This window comes from Idiotropiscis lumnitzeri, unplaced genomic scaffold (assembly GCF_059441095.1).
Source record: "Idiotropiscis lumnitzeri isolate Australia: NSW breed Sydney's pygmy pipehorse unplaced genomic scaffold, RoL_Ilum_1.0 HiC_scaffold_57, whole genome shotgun sequence".
Lineage (NCBI taxonomy): Eukaryota > Metazoa > Chordata > Actinopteri > Syngnathiformes > Syngnathidae > Idiotropiscis > Idiotropiscis lumnitzeri.
In genome coordinates, this window is record NW_028283595.1 from 207,783 (window position 1) to 219,740 (window position 11,958).

General features: G+C 40.7%; 1 long non-coding RNA gene across 1 annotated transcript; it reads right to left on the minus strand.

Moving 5' to 3' along the window:
* Positions 1-7,308: 7,308 nt before the first annotated feature.
* LOC148315693 (uncharacterized) lies at positions 7,309-11,689 on the minus strand. The gene is made up of 5 exons (XR_015840680.1): positions 11,617-11,689; positions 11,084-11,272; positions 8,714-8,809; positions 7,505-7,657; positions 7,309-7,397 (listed from the first exon to the last, which is right to left on the minus strand). It is a non-coding gene; the product is annotated as an uncharacterized LOC148315693 (long non-coding RNA).
* Positions 11,690-11,958: the final 269 nt, after the last annotated feature.

The window sequence follows — 11,958 nt, forward strand, 5'->3', positions numbered from 1 at the left end:
GTATTTTAGACATTACACACTACACAGTTAAAGATGGTCCAAAAAAGAAAAATGGATTAATGTATTTCAACTTACATAATACTCTTTAAAGAGCTGACCAGCTCATTCCCAGAGGTACGTATTGGGGCGTATTGGTCGTCTTTACAGAAGACTCCAGGAGGTAACTCAGGTTTGACCTTCAGCCACAACAGAGTGTTGGGTGTGAGCGCTTCCAAGTCGTTGAGGTCGGAAGATGTCCTTGTGATAGGCCTGCTGTTTATAACTGCTTCAGCCTCACCAAGCAAGGTATATTGACTTTCTTCACCCGAAATTTGTTCTTTTACAGTGACATTCAGGATTTTTCTCACAGACCAAATAAGTCGCTCACAGCTTCCTCCGTGGTGGGAACCTGCTGGGGGATTGCTATGCCACTGAATACCTTTTTGCAGCAAGTGTTTCTCGATTTACTTAGTGTTCCATTCTTTGATTGATTTCTTCATTTCACTGTCAGCTGATCTAAAGTTGGTTCCGTTATCAGAATACATCTCTCTCACTTGTCCTCTTCTGACAAGAAATCTTCGGATTGCGTTGAGACAAGCATCTGTGTCACGTGAAGATGCAATTTCCAGATGTACGGCTCGTACAGCGAGACATGTAAAAATCACGCCGTATCTCTTTACTTGTCCTCTAACCCTACTTACTTAGAATGGACCAAAATAATCAACGCCAATTCTCTTGAAAGGCGGATCGTCAGGTAGCACTCTTCTGATGACTCTAGCAGCTCGAGGTATCCAAAACTGTTGATGCAGATTAGCCATCATGTGGTTCCTTCCAGCGTGAGCTGTAATCTCATGAATGTATCTCAGGACTAGCTTTGTGTTATGTGAATCCTTGGCAAGATGGCTTGCTGTTTTGCTGTTTCAGGCATGGCTGCGTGGCTCAACTGTCCACCAACCCTCATGACACCATCTTGAAGTACTATATTGAACTTGTAAAGTGGGCTACTTTTCTTCACCCTTTTTTGTTTTTCAAATATGGCTAAATCTTTTTTGAAACTTCGCCTTTGACAGTATTTCACAAGTTCTCTTTCTGCTTTATCCAAGTCGTCGCAGGTCAAATACTTTCCTTTGACAGTTCTCTTGAATAAATTCATCTTGCCTTCTTCACCTAATGTGATTAACTCCTTTCTATTTTCCTTTACTCTGTCAGTAAGTCTTTCAGCTTTAGAAACCAGGCTACGGCCTGCTTCAATGCTGTCCAAGACGAATAATGGTTCATCCACTGGCCCAGAGAATCTTTGGGCTACAGTGACTGAATTACATGCACTTGAGTCACTCATTTGACCTCCAGGTCATTAATTGGTAATTTGAAGTGGTTTTTGTGTTTAACTAAATTCCTGGACACTGCCTGATTTTTTTCAGAGCTGTACAACCACTAGAAAGGGTGGTTCCCACAATGTGAGTTTTGCTCAGGTGGCCCAACAATGTCACAAAAACAAGTAGGGGTGTGTGTGTGTGTTTGTATAAGCTACATGTTGGGGACCAACATCGGACAGCACACCCACTGTAGGGGACCAAAATTTTTGTGGGGACCAAAAATCTGGGCCCCACAAAAAAGAGCATTGAATTCAGTGATAAGAAGCTCAGGGGGAGGTCCTGTCAAAGTTTCAGGGCTTCCCAGGAAGGTCACAAAAACAAGACGAGTGTGCTAGAAATGTGTGTGCGGAAAAATTACTCAGGATCGCTGTCTAGTGGTCGGTCCCGGTACTGCACTTACGCACACTTCACACACTCGGCTGGTCTGCGCATGTGCAGGACAGTCTGCTTTATGTCAGGCAGCCACCCTCCCCTCCCCCACAGCCCAACCCGAAAAATTGAGATGTTAGTTAAGTATTTATTCCTATTATTGAGTGAGATTACATATTTTTACTTGGCAGCTGGCACAACAGCTAAGCTTGGAGCACAGTTATTGCAAAATAAAATAAATAAACAGTAACAACAATAACGATTGTTAATATTGTTATACTTTATAGCGTAACCTATTTATACTAATTTTCTGTATGCAATTTCAAGTGCAACTAATATAGTTGTGCATATAGATAGCCACCAAACTCCATACATTAGATAAAAATAAGAGCCACGATGTTAACCAATTAACAGTTCAAGAAAAAAGCAGACATCCAAGAACTTGCTTTGTTACTTTTGCGTGGCCAGAACTACAAACCCCAAAGCAGAGCAAACCCAAAACATCAGAGAAAGTACAATACTTTTGTCAAGGAGTGGTGCTGCTGCTTTGCGATCGCTGCCACCATAGTGAACGCGCTCCCACATTCGTGCACACGCACACATGCCACACACCTGTTTTCCACGTCCTGTCAGTCCACTCCGTCGGTCCGCATTTATTTCGTTGGTCAGCCATCACGGTTGGGTGCGCACTAGATCGCTGTTAAACCATCTTCTACGCCACAGTCCTCGTGTTCAACAAACATTTCTCCCGAATTCGCCTACCATGCACAACTCTCCACTTTCAAACCGAGCGCCGCTGTTACTTCCGGGTTTTTAGCGCCAAGCACTTGACGCTAGCGTGTGACGTCATGGCGAAATACTAGGTTTTAAAATAAAAATTTTCTTTTTTTTGTACAGTCTAAGTGCATGGGGTTATGATAGATCGAATGAGTATACCTTTATGTACTCACTAACATTTATGTTGATCATAAAATGTTGTTTTGATGAAGAAAACTGTTATTTTTTAGAATCAATTGGCTTAGGGCACTTGGGCAAACTACGGCCCGGGGGCCACTTGTGGCCCGTTAAACGTTTCAATCCAGCCCCCCAAACTTGAAAAAAATTAAATGAATAAGCCTTGTTAATGGTTTATTTTCTAAATACTGTGGTTTTTCAAAGACATATATATTGTTGTAATGCTTTTGTTCACTTTCGTTTAAAATTAAATGTATTTTAGGACTCATTGTGCCCCCCCCCTCCCAATCAAAAAGTTTGCCCATCCCTGGCATAGTGGATGGGCCGAGGAGTTTAAAAGGCACACATCATGCATTTTTCAGTCAGTTTTAGCCAGGGCTTGGTATGGGGAAGACCAGCTGGTTTACATGTAATCATTAAATTTTCCCAAGTTTTATTTAAGTTAATTGGACAAAACAAAAAAAACGCAATATTCTTCTGCCAGAGAGTATGTAATATTCTTCTGCCATTTTATTGTAGAGGGCCATTTTGAGCCCCTAACAATATTATTCAACCAAGAGATCATGAGTCGTCGCCCACTTACTTTCTGAAGTCAGCTGGGATGTCACGGCTGTGACCCTCGTGAGGATAAAGTGGTTCAGATGGAAAAGTAGGACTAAGGGCTTTTTCTCAGGTTTCCATGCGCAAATCCATGTATATTAGGTTAATTGGAGACTCTAAATTCTCTACTCATCAAATGACATTCGTGACCCTGATGGATAGATAAAATAGATTATTAATCTGCCATGGGAAGTCCAAGGTGTCTGGTAGAAAGAAATGCATTCATACACTCATTACACAGTCAACCAAGCAAAGACACAAAGCCTAGGGCAGGGGCGGGCAAACTTTTTGATTGGAGGACCACAATGGGTTCTAAAATATGACAGAGGGGCCGGACCAGGAGCAGATGGATGGAGTGTTTTGGAAACCTCACCTCATCTGAGAAAAAAAATACATTTAATTTTAAATGAAAGTGAATAAAAGCATTCCAACAATAATATTTGTCTTTGAAAACCACAGTGTTTAGAAAATAAAACATTAACAAGGTTTATTCATTAAATTTTTTTCAAGTTCGGCGGCCCGGATTAAAACTTAACGGGCCGCATGTGGCCCCCGGGCCGTAGTTTGCCCTCGCCTGGCCTAGGGCATAAACACATACATGTAATATCCAATCCGCTTATTCTCACAAGGATAGCGTGCTGGAGCCTACCCAGCTGTCAACGGACAGTAGGCGGGGCACACCCTGAAGTGGTTGCCAGCCAATCGCAGGGCACGCAAAGACGAACAACCATCTGCGCTCAAACTCACTCACAAATGCAACCTCCACACAGGAAAGCTGGGTCCCGGGATCGAACCCTGCACCTTGGGACTGCGAGCCGGATGTCCTAACCAGTCTTAACTCATTAAATACCAGCCATTTTCACTGGAGCAACCCGCTCAATCCCAGCGTTTTCCTGGGTTTTGACTAATATTGCAAGGCCCACAGAATATAGTATTCTAATGCTATATAGACATGGAGCACACCCGAAGAAAGATGAGACTCTCTTCTTTCAACAGAAAAAAATGTTTGTTCCTATCTTTTTCCATTCTTGAGCAATCGGCATTTGAAAATAGCTAAATTTCATGAAAACTCCAATCCCTGGGGAAAAAACTGAGAAAATGAGCTTTTTGTAAACTGATGCATTTTGACCATAATTTGAATTTTGACACTATTATTTATGGCTTTTATGACACCTCTAACATCTAAATAATGCATGCCTTCTATAAAATAACAAAAAAAAGCACAAAAAATGTTTTTGATAAAATAAATTTATTTGCACATAACACTAAACGACTGAACTGTTGAACTATGTACAAAAATGAAATACATCAGTGTCATACATACTTTTTTTTTGTGTGATATAAAATAAAACAGTTGCCTTGATGCAAGGGCACACAACATAGTTCACACCACATTCTTGTTTCACTCCGTTTGCCTTTGCACAAACAGACCCGACACTTTCGTTGTGGTCTGGCTTTGCTGGTCCGTGGAAAATAGGCGAGCTTGTGTTTGTCCACTGGGGTTTGTGTGAAAATAATTGTCTGGGAAGTGATTGCTGGCATCCGCGATGTGCTGCAGAAGCTCATCCGTGAGAAACAGCTGCAGGAAATCAGCTGGCTCCTCAGACTCCAAATGGGCAGCGGCATTCAGTGGTCCAGGGGTTGCTGTAAAGTCGATTTTCCTCGGTTGCCATCCAGTGTGACGCCATCCGGAACCACTGCTTCCTGATGCACAACCTGTAAATTACAGAAATACAAACAATTGGAAATATATATTTATTGCTGCATTTTATTGCTGGCGTGTGAAGTTTCATATTATAATTTACCTTTCTTTACACCAACAAGACGAGGAGGAACTTTCTTGCCGCGGGATGCACAATCTGTGAATTTTAGAAAGTATGCATGATTACCACACCATTCAGTATTGTTGTTTCCTCGTCGGGGAGGAGATGCGCTCGCGCGTAACTGCACATTTACGCGACATTTTCTGCCCGCAAGATGCATGATATGTACAATAAAAGCATGAGGGCTAAAACCACATGTTCAATGGTAACTTGCGAGCGTTTACTTCCTCGTCGGCGAGGACTTACGCTCGCGTGTAATTGTGCAATAGGCGCCCGGACGAGAAAGTCAGCGAGCAAGCTTGCGTCTAACTGCACATTTACGCGACATTTTCTGCCCGCAAGATGCATGATATGTACAATAAAAGCATGAGGGCTAAAACCACATGTTTAATGGTAACTTGCGAGCGTTTACTTCCTCGTCGGCGAGGACTTACGCTCGCGTGTAATTGTGCAATAGAGGCGGCCGGATGAGGAAGTCAGCGAGCAAGCTCGCGTCTAACTGCACATTTACGCGACATTTTCTGCCCGCAAGATGCATGATATGTACAATAAAAGCATGAGGGGTAAAACCACATGTTCAATGGTAACTTGCGAGCGCTTACCTCCTCGTTCGGGGGGATCTGGTGAGGACTCTCAGCTGCTTTGGCTATTGTCCGAAGGCAGGCGATGCAGGCCGCAAGGCACGCGCACCCTCTTTAGACGCAGTTTTGTTGTGACGACGACGAAGCGTCATCCTCTCAACCAAAGCGTCTCCATCGCCTTGATGCTTTTAGGAAGCTTTTTTTTTACAAAAAAGCATTCCTCGATCGTCATTTGCTTGGAGGATTTCATTGCTAACGCTACTAATGCGACTGCTGCTAGTGCTGCCGATGCTGCTGCTACCCACGCTGCTCTCCACACTTATAAGTCTACCCCAGGATCCCGCCCCCCCATTTGTACCTCTGGCGCAGATTCAAGGCGGATCTTTTGCACCTCTGCCCCCTGCTGGGTGATTTTTACATGATTCACAATGCGGACAAGGCTGATTCTCAGTCAGAGGTTGCATCAGACCCTTATGTACACTATGACGTAAAAAAGACAGGAAACGTACTTATACGTCTTTGGTAGAGGGCGCCATTGCATTAAAAGACGTCTTTGTACGTCTAAGGGAGTAAATGAGTTGAACAAAGTACAGGGTCCTTCACCTGACTACAGATGATCTTCTGGGGACTTTATTTGGTTTTAATCACTTTTGGGGTCTGTATCTATGCACACTCCCTGGTTTTGCTACCTTCCCGGGTACCACATACACACTGCTTAGTTTCTCTGCCTTCGTGGGTACCACATACATATTGCTTGGTTTCTCTGCCTTCCTGGGTACGACATACACACTGCCTGGTTTTGCTACCTTCCTGGGTACCAGTCACACAAACGTCAGACGACTCAGCACATACCGACTGTCTCAGCACTACACACTTTCACTCCAAGGCAGTGCTGTGAACCAACTTACTGACAAGAGGTAGTATTTAGAATTTTAAAAAGTGCTTGAAAGGTTTTGTTCATGTAAAACCAACAGATTATGACATTATTATTATTATTTAAATCAGTATTAAACAGCATCAGCATAGGTTAAAGATATTATACAGACTATATACGATAAAAAAATACTAAACCACCCTTGCTTTTCCGTCATTTCTTGTATAAGTTAACACACAGATGTATAACATTTGTTTATACAAATATAACGATTAAAAAGTAGCTGATTAGAGTTTTAATTTTGTATTCATTAATCTGTAATAAAAATGGACATATTTTGGTTAATAAAATTAACAAGAAATAAAAGTAAAGGGTGTTCTAATACTTTTTTCAAGATTGTCCTAACATACATTTAATGTTTACAGTATATGTCTTCGGAAGAAGCGCAGCATTAGATTTTTTTTTTTGTTCTCTCTCTTTGACTTCTGAATTTGAATTTCTGTCACAGATGTGCTTGAATTCTATTTTGGATGATTTGTGTTAAACTGCACAAATATTTGAAGAGCCATAGAATTCAAGAATCACACCAGTGCTGCTACTCCTCCGAACGGGTGAACGCCCTTGATTAACAACCTGCGTTGAGGTGGCTTTTGAGATTCGTGGTGTGGGAGAAAAATCTCTGAAGGCATTCTTAGACTTCAAGAGAGGGTCCACAATTTTCAAAGATTCACTTCCGTCTGAATCAGAGGCCTCACTTGTATCCGGAATATATTCATCTCCACTGTCATCTGAGTTGGAGTAATAATGCTTATCCATTCCAAAGTCAGCCTGTTTTTTTAATCTAAAAAACAACAACAACAACGAAATATAAAGGATAGAAGGCAGGAGACCAATAAAATATATGCAATTTGCTTGTAAGATTCCCTGAAATCTATATGGGTTGTTTACCTGTATACTTTTGGTCCTCCTGAGCCTTGGGATAGTAATATGGTCTGGGTCTGAGGCACAAAGTTCAGGGGCAGGATTTGACAATGATTCGTCAGAATCTGTGTCGTTATTCCAAGGAAGATTCAGCCCATATTTTTTGTCCAAGGGAGGAGACTGGGTTGCATCAGAGTCCAAGAGAAAATTGAGAACCCATTAAATACTTAATCCCCAGAGGAATCTGCACAGAAAAAGGTCTTAATTCTATTTGAAAAAAAAAAAAACTAAAATATTGATGAATGATATGACAAAATAATGTAATGACAAAATTAGAATGATTTTAGGAAATTATTTGCAAAACCAAAACATTGTGGTACGATAATAATGCATATAATTATTCTACGCAGCTATATTTAACAAAAACACTTAATTGACCGTAACAAAAAGCTCCCGGGAGGAAAACTACATTAAATGTTTTTTTAACAGGGCAGTGAAAATATTGGAAAATAAAAAAAATAATGAATAAAATAATATGAAAAAAGAATTCAATGTGTATCGATGGACCCATATGAAATACTTATATCGCTATGTACTTATCAGCCATATCGCCCAGCCCAATATGTAACTGCAACTTCAAAACCTCGGGCCATAACAGGATTGTAACATGGGATGCATATCTTCATTCCTAAATTTGTAGATCCCGAGGAGGCTGCTCAATGGTCCTGGTAATGTAAACCTCAACCAATTCGGTCACAGCCAATGTTCTCCATCCTTGTTAAGAAGTTTTGAAATGATTTAATAGATATACTATTGCAAACTATACCAGAATTTTATACATTTTAAACTTTTGATCACAATTTTACCTATTTTCTAAAAATCTGAAGAATCCACATGCCAAATCACCTGCTGTGGACACATAGGTTCTGTTCTGACAGATAATTCAGTTACAGGTTGTGTACTTAAAGCCAATAAGAGGGCAATGCAGCAGTCGACAGCCTGACGAAAGCTTAAGTCTCCCAATGAGAGAACTGTAGTGGCTGGTAGGTTCTTAGATTGTAACATAGTAAAGACATACACTACGCATAACTGTATATCATATGATGATGAGGGAAAATATTATTAGCTACGATTTATGTCCAGATATATTAGAAAACTTGTCCAACCAGCACAGGTCTATCTAACTGTAATTTTAACATCTCAAGACACGACAGGATGACCACATGATACGCATACCTCCTTTTCAGAGTCTGTCAAACCTTGAGAAGGCTGCTTCGATGTTCTGGTGGCATCAACCTCAGCCGATTCAGTCATTGTCGGTTGTCCTCCATCCTAATGAACAAGTTGAATATTAATTTAATGAATTAAAAAAAAGAAAATGGATCAGAATTTTACACATTTTAACGAACAAGTTCACGAATGAAACAAAACCAATTACTTTAGCGCATGACAATTAATCTTCAGTAGAGATATGTTGTGACTGATATTTCAGTCACAGGTTGTCTTTTGAACGCCACCAGGGCCGCAATGGAGCACAGGACAGCCAAAAGTCTTCTTGTCGGACAGCTGTAGTGGCTGGTAGGTTCTAAGATTATAACATAGTAAAGGCACATACAACTCCTAACTGTATTTCATATGATAATGAAGGAAAAGATGATTAGCTATGATTTATGTCAACAATAAAAATGGCTCTACGGGGTCCCCACGAACGCAAACCTGACAGTTGGGTGTCAGATGGCCAACATACCTGACTCGCAATTCAACTCAACTGGACCCCACAACACAAGAAAAAGCTGAGTGAGCCTCAAACCAGACATACACATTCACTGACAAATATCCTGTGACACCAGATATATTAGAAGTCTTGTCTAATCAGCACACGTCTATCTAACTGCAATTTTAACATCTCGAGACACGACAGGATGAGCACACGATACGCATACCTCCATTTCTGAGTCTGTAAAGCCTGGAGGAGGCTGCTTCGATGTTTTAGTAGCATCATAAATTTATTGAATTAATTATATTTGAGGTTGGATTAGATTTTTACACATTTTAAGCCTTAGCCACCCAAAACAAAACATAAGCTCATGAATGAAATAAAACTAATTAATTTCGCCCATGCCAATTAATCTTCTGTAGACACGTGTTGTGACCAGTGTTGTTTTTGGCAGGCATTTTAGATTTTGTCCAAGTCATTTGGACAAAGTGCTGATTTGTTTACATCACATTTAGTCATCCCAATTCGTTATAGTTTTAGTCCAGTTTTAGTCAACGAAAACTAAAAAAAGGGTTTTAGTCCAGTTTTAATCGACGGAAACGCAAAAAAAGTTTTACCCTAGTTTTCGTCAATTTATTCACAAAGGTTTTAGTCCAAGCGGCACGGTGGCCCAACTGGTTAGCATGATGGCCTCACAATATTGAGGTCGTAGGTACGATTCTGGCTCCGGCCTTCCTGCGTGGGTTTCCTCTGGGTAATCCGGTTTCCTCCCATATTCTTAAAACATGCATGGCAAGTTGCTTGGACACTCTAATTGCCCCGAGGCATGAGTGTGAGCGTGGATGGTTGTTCGTCTATGCATGTCCTGCGATTGGCTGGACACCAATTCAGGGTGTACCTCGCCTACTGCCGAAGACAGCTGGGATAGGCTCCAACACCCCCCGCGACCCTAGTGAGGAGAAGCGGTACAGATAACGGATGGATGGATGGATGGATGGGTTTAAGTCCATTTGAGTTAAAACAAGGCATTCAAGGTTTCCACCCAATAACAAAGACTTTTGGATGGACTACTAAGGATTCTTCATTACAAACAGAAAAAAGTGGCAACAGTGGAATCAATACTCACTGCTCCAAAATAAGCAGAGAAGCAAAACATTTTGTTGGGCAACTGTTGTGGCTTTATTTCACTAAAAGCAACATAAAATAATTTATGAACCACATGCTAACAATTTTGTCTAGTCAACGAAAAAAATTCATGTACATCACGTCATGTTTTCGTCATAAAAGAACCTCGTATAGCTTGTCATCGTCATTAAAAAAGGGGCGTTAACGAAGTATTTTCGTCATAGTCATCAGTGACGAAAACAACACTGGTTGTGACTGATATTTCAGTCCCAGGTTGTCTCCTGAACACCACCAATTGGGCAAGGGCGCGCAGGAAAGCCTGGGGTCTTCTATTTTTACAGTATAGAAAGGCTAAATATCAAATTGAAACAGTGTTTTATATCATGAATATACAGGGTTGGTGCTGGTTCTGGTAGGGAAACCACAACATAAAGATGTCCTTAATTAGTCCCACAATGGGGATATTTGCAATATGGCATATGATGGCCTAACAGGGCCACCGCCCAGAAAGGAGTAACGCAGAACTTTGTAATACTGTCACTCCCTGACCAGTTCGTTGTTCCTGCAGAGCCAAACTTTGACTCAGACCCACAAATTTGAATTACAGATAGTGGACAATGGAGAACTCCCCCAGTCAGTCATCATGTTCAACTTCCATAGAAACTTCACATACATTTATTAGATTGCCAAACTAATTGGAAACTACATCACCAGAACACCACAAGTGGGCTCTGTTATTGTACTTAAAGATGCATCTTACAAACCTGTTTTCTCCAAGGCCAGCTGGTCCATAGTCTTAAGTTATTTCTTCGCCAACATCAATGTCTCGGAGCGCAAACAGACAGAGGTGTGGTCTGTCCTCTGTTGTCATCTTCTTCATTTTACAGTTGGGGTGCATGTGGTCATCATTAACCAGTCTTCCCAGACTGCCATCTTCTTGAGCTGCATCAACACTTAAAATAGATTAAAAAAAAAAAAAACAATTATTCAATCAATGTCAGAAATTAATCTTTGAGACAATCTTGTGTACACAAAACATGAAAATTAGGAAATCCACAATTTTTAAATCTAAATCAAATCATACAAGAAATTTCTATTGGAATCAGACCCTATTAACAGCTTGTCTTTGAGACTTCATGATCTATATTTTCATTTGTACAGATTCAACGCATGAATAAAAGTAATTATACATTTTTGCTTAGAGAATGATTTTTCCCCTAACACTTATGGGATGAGTATGTGTTTATTTTTTTTAAATAAAAACAAAAATAAGATAACATCTCAATCTTTGCCTCACCTCCAAGTTTTTTCTTGCCGGCGGAAGTCAAACAAAAAGACAGTGCCTCTTCCATCCATCTTCCTGCGTTGAGATTCATCAGAATCTATCAATTTTCCTCTGTACTCCATAATAAAGAATAAAGTCGTCTTTCCTGAAAGGGGCCTTGGTAAATACTCCTCGACCTAGTTAACAGGGAAATCAAGTTAGCTTCGTCATATTTTTAAGCACACAAATAAGGAGTCATCATATTCATTTGGGCCACTATACTAATGTAGGGTGGTTTGAAACATTGCTTCTTGTGAGGGATAGAGCAGAGCCCTTCTTTATGATTTTAAAGGAACAGACCAGCCAAAATTCATT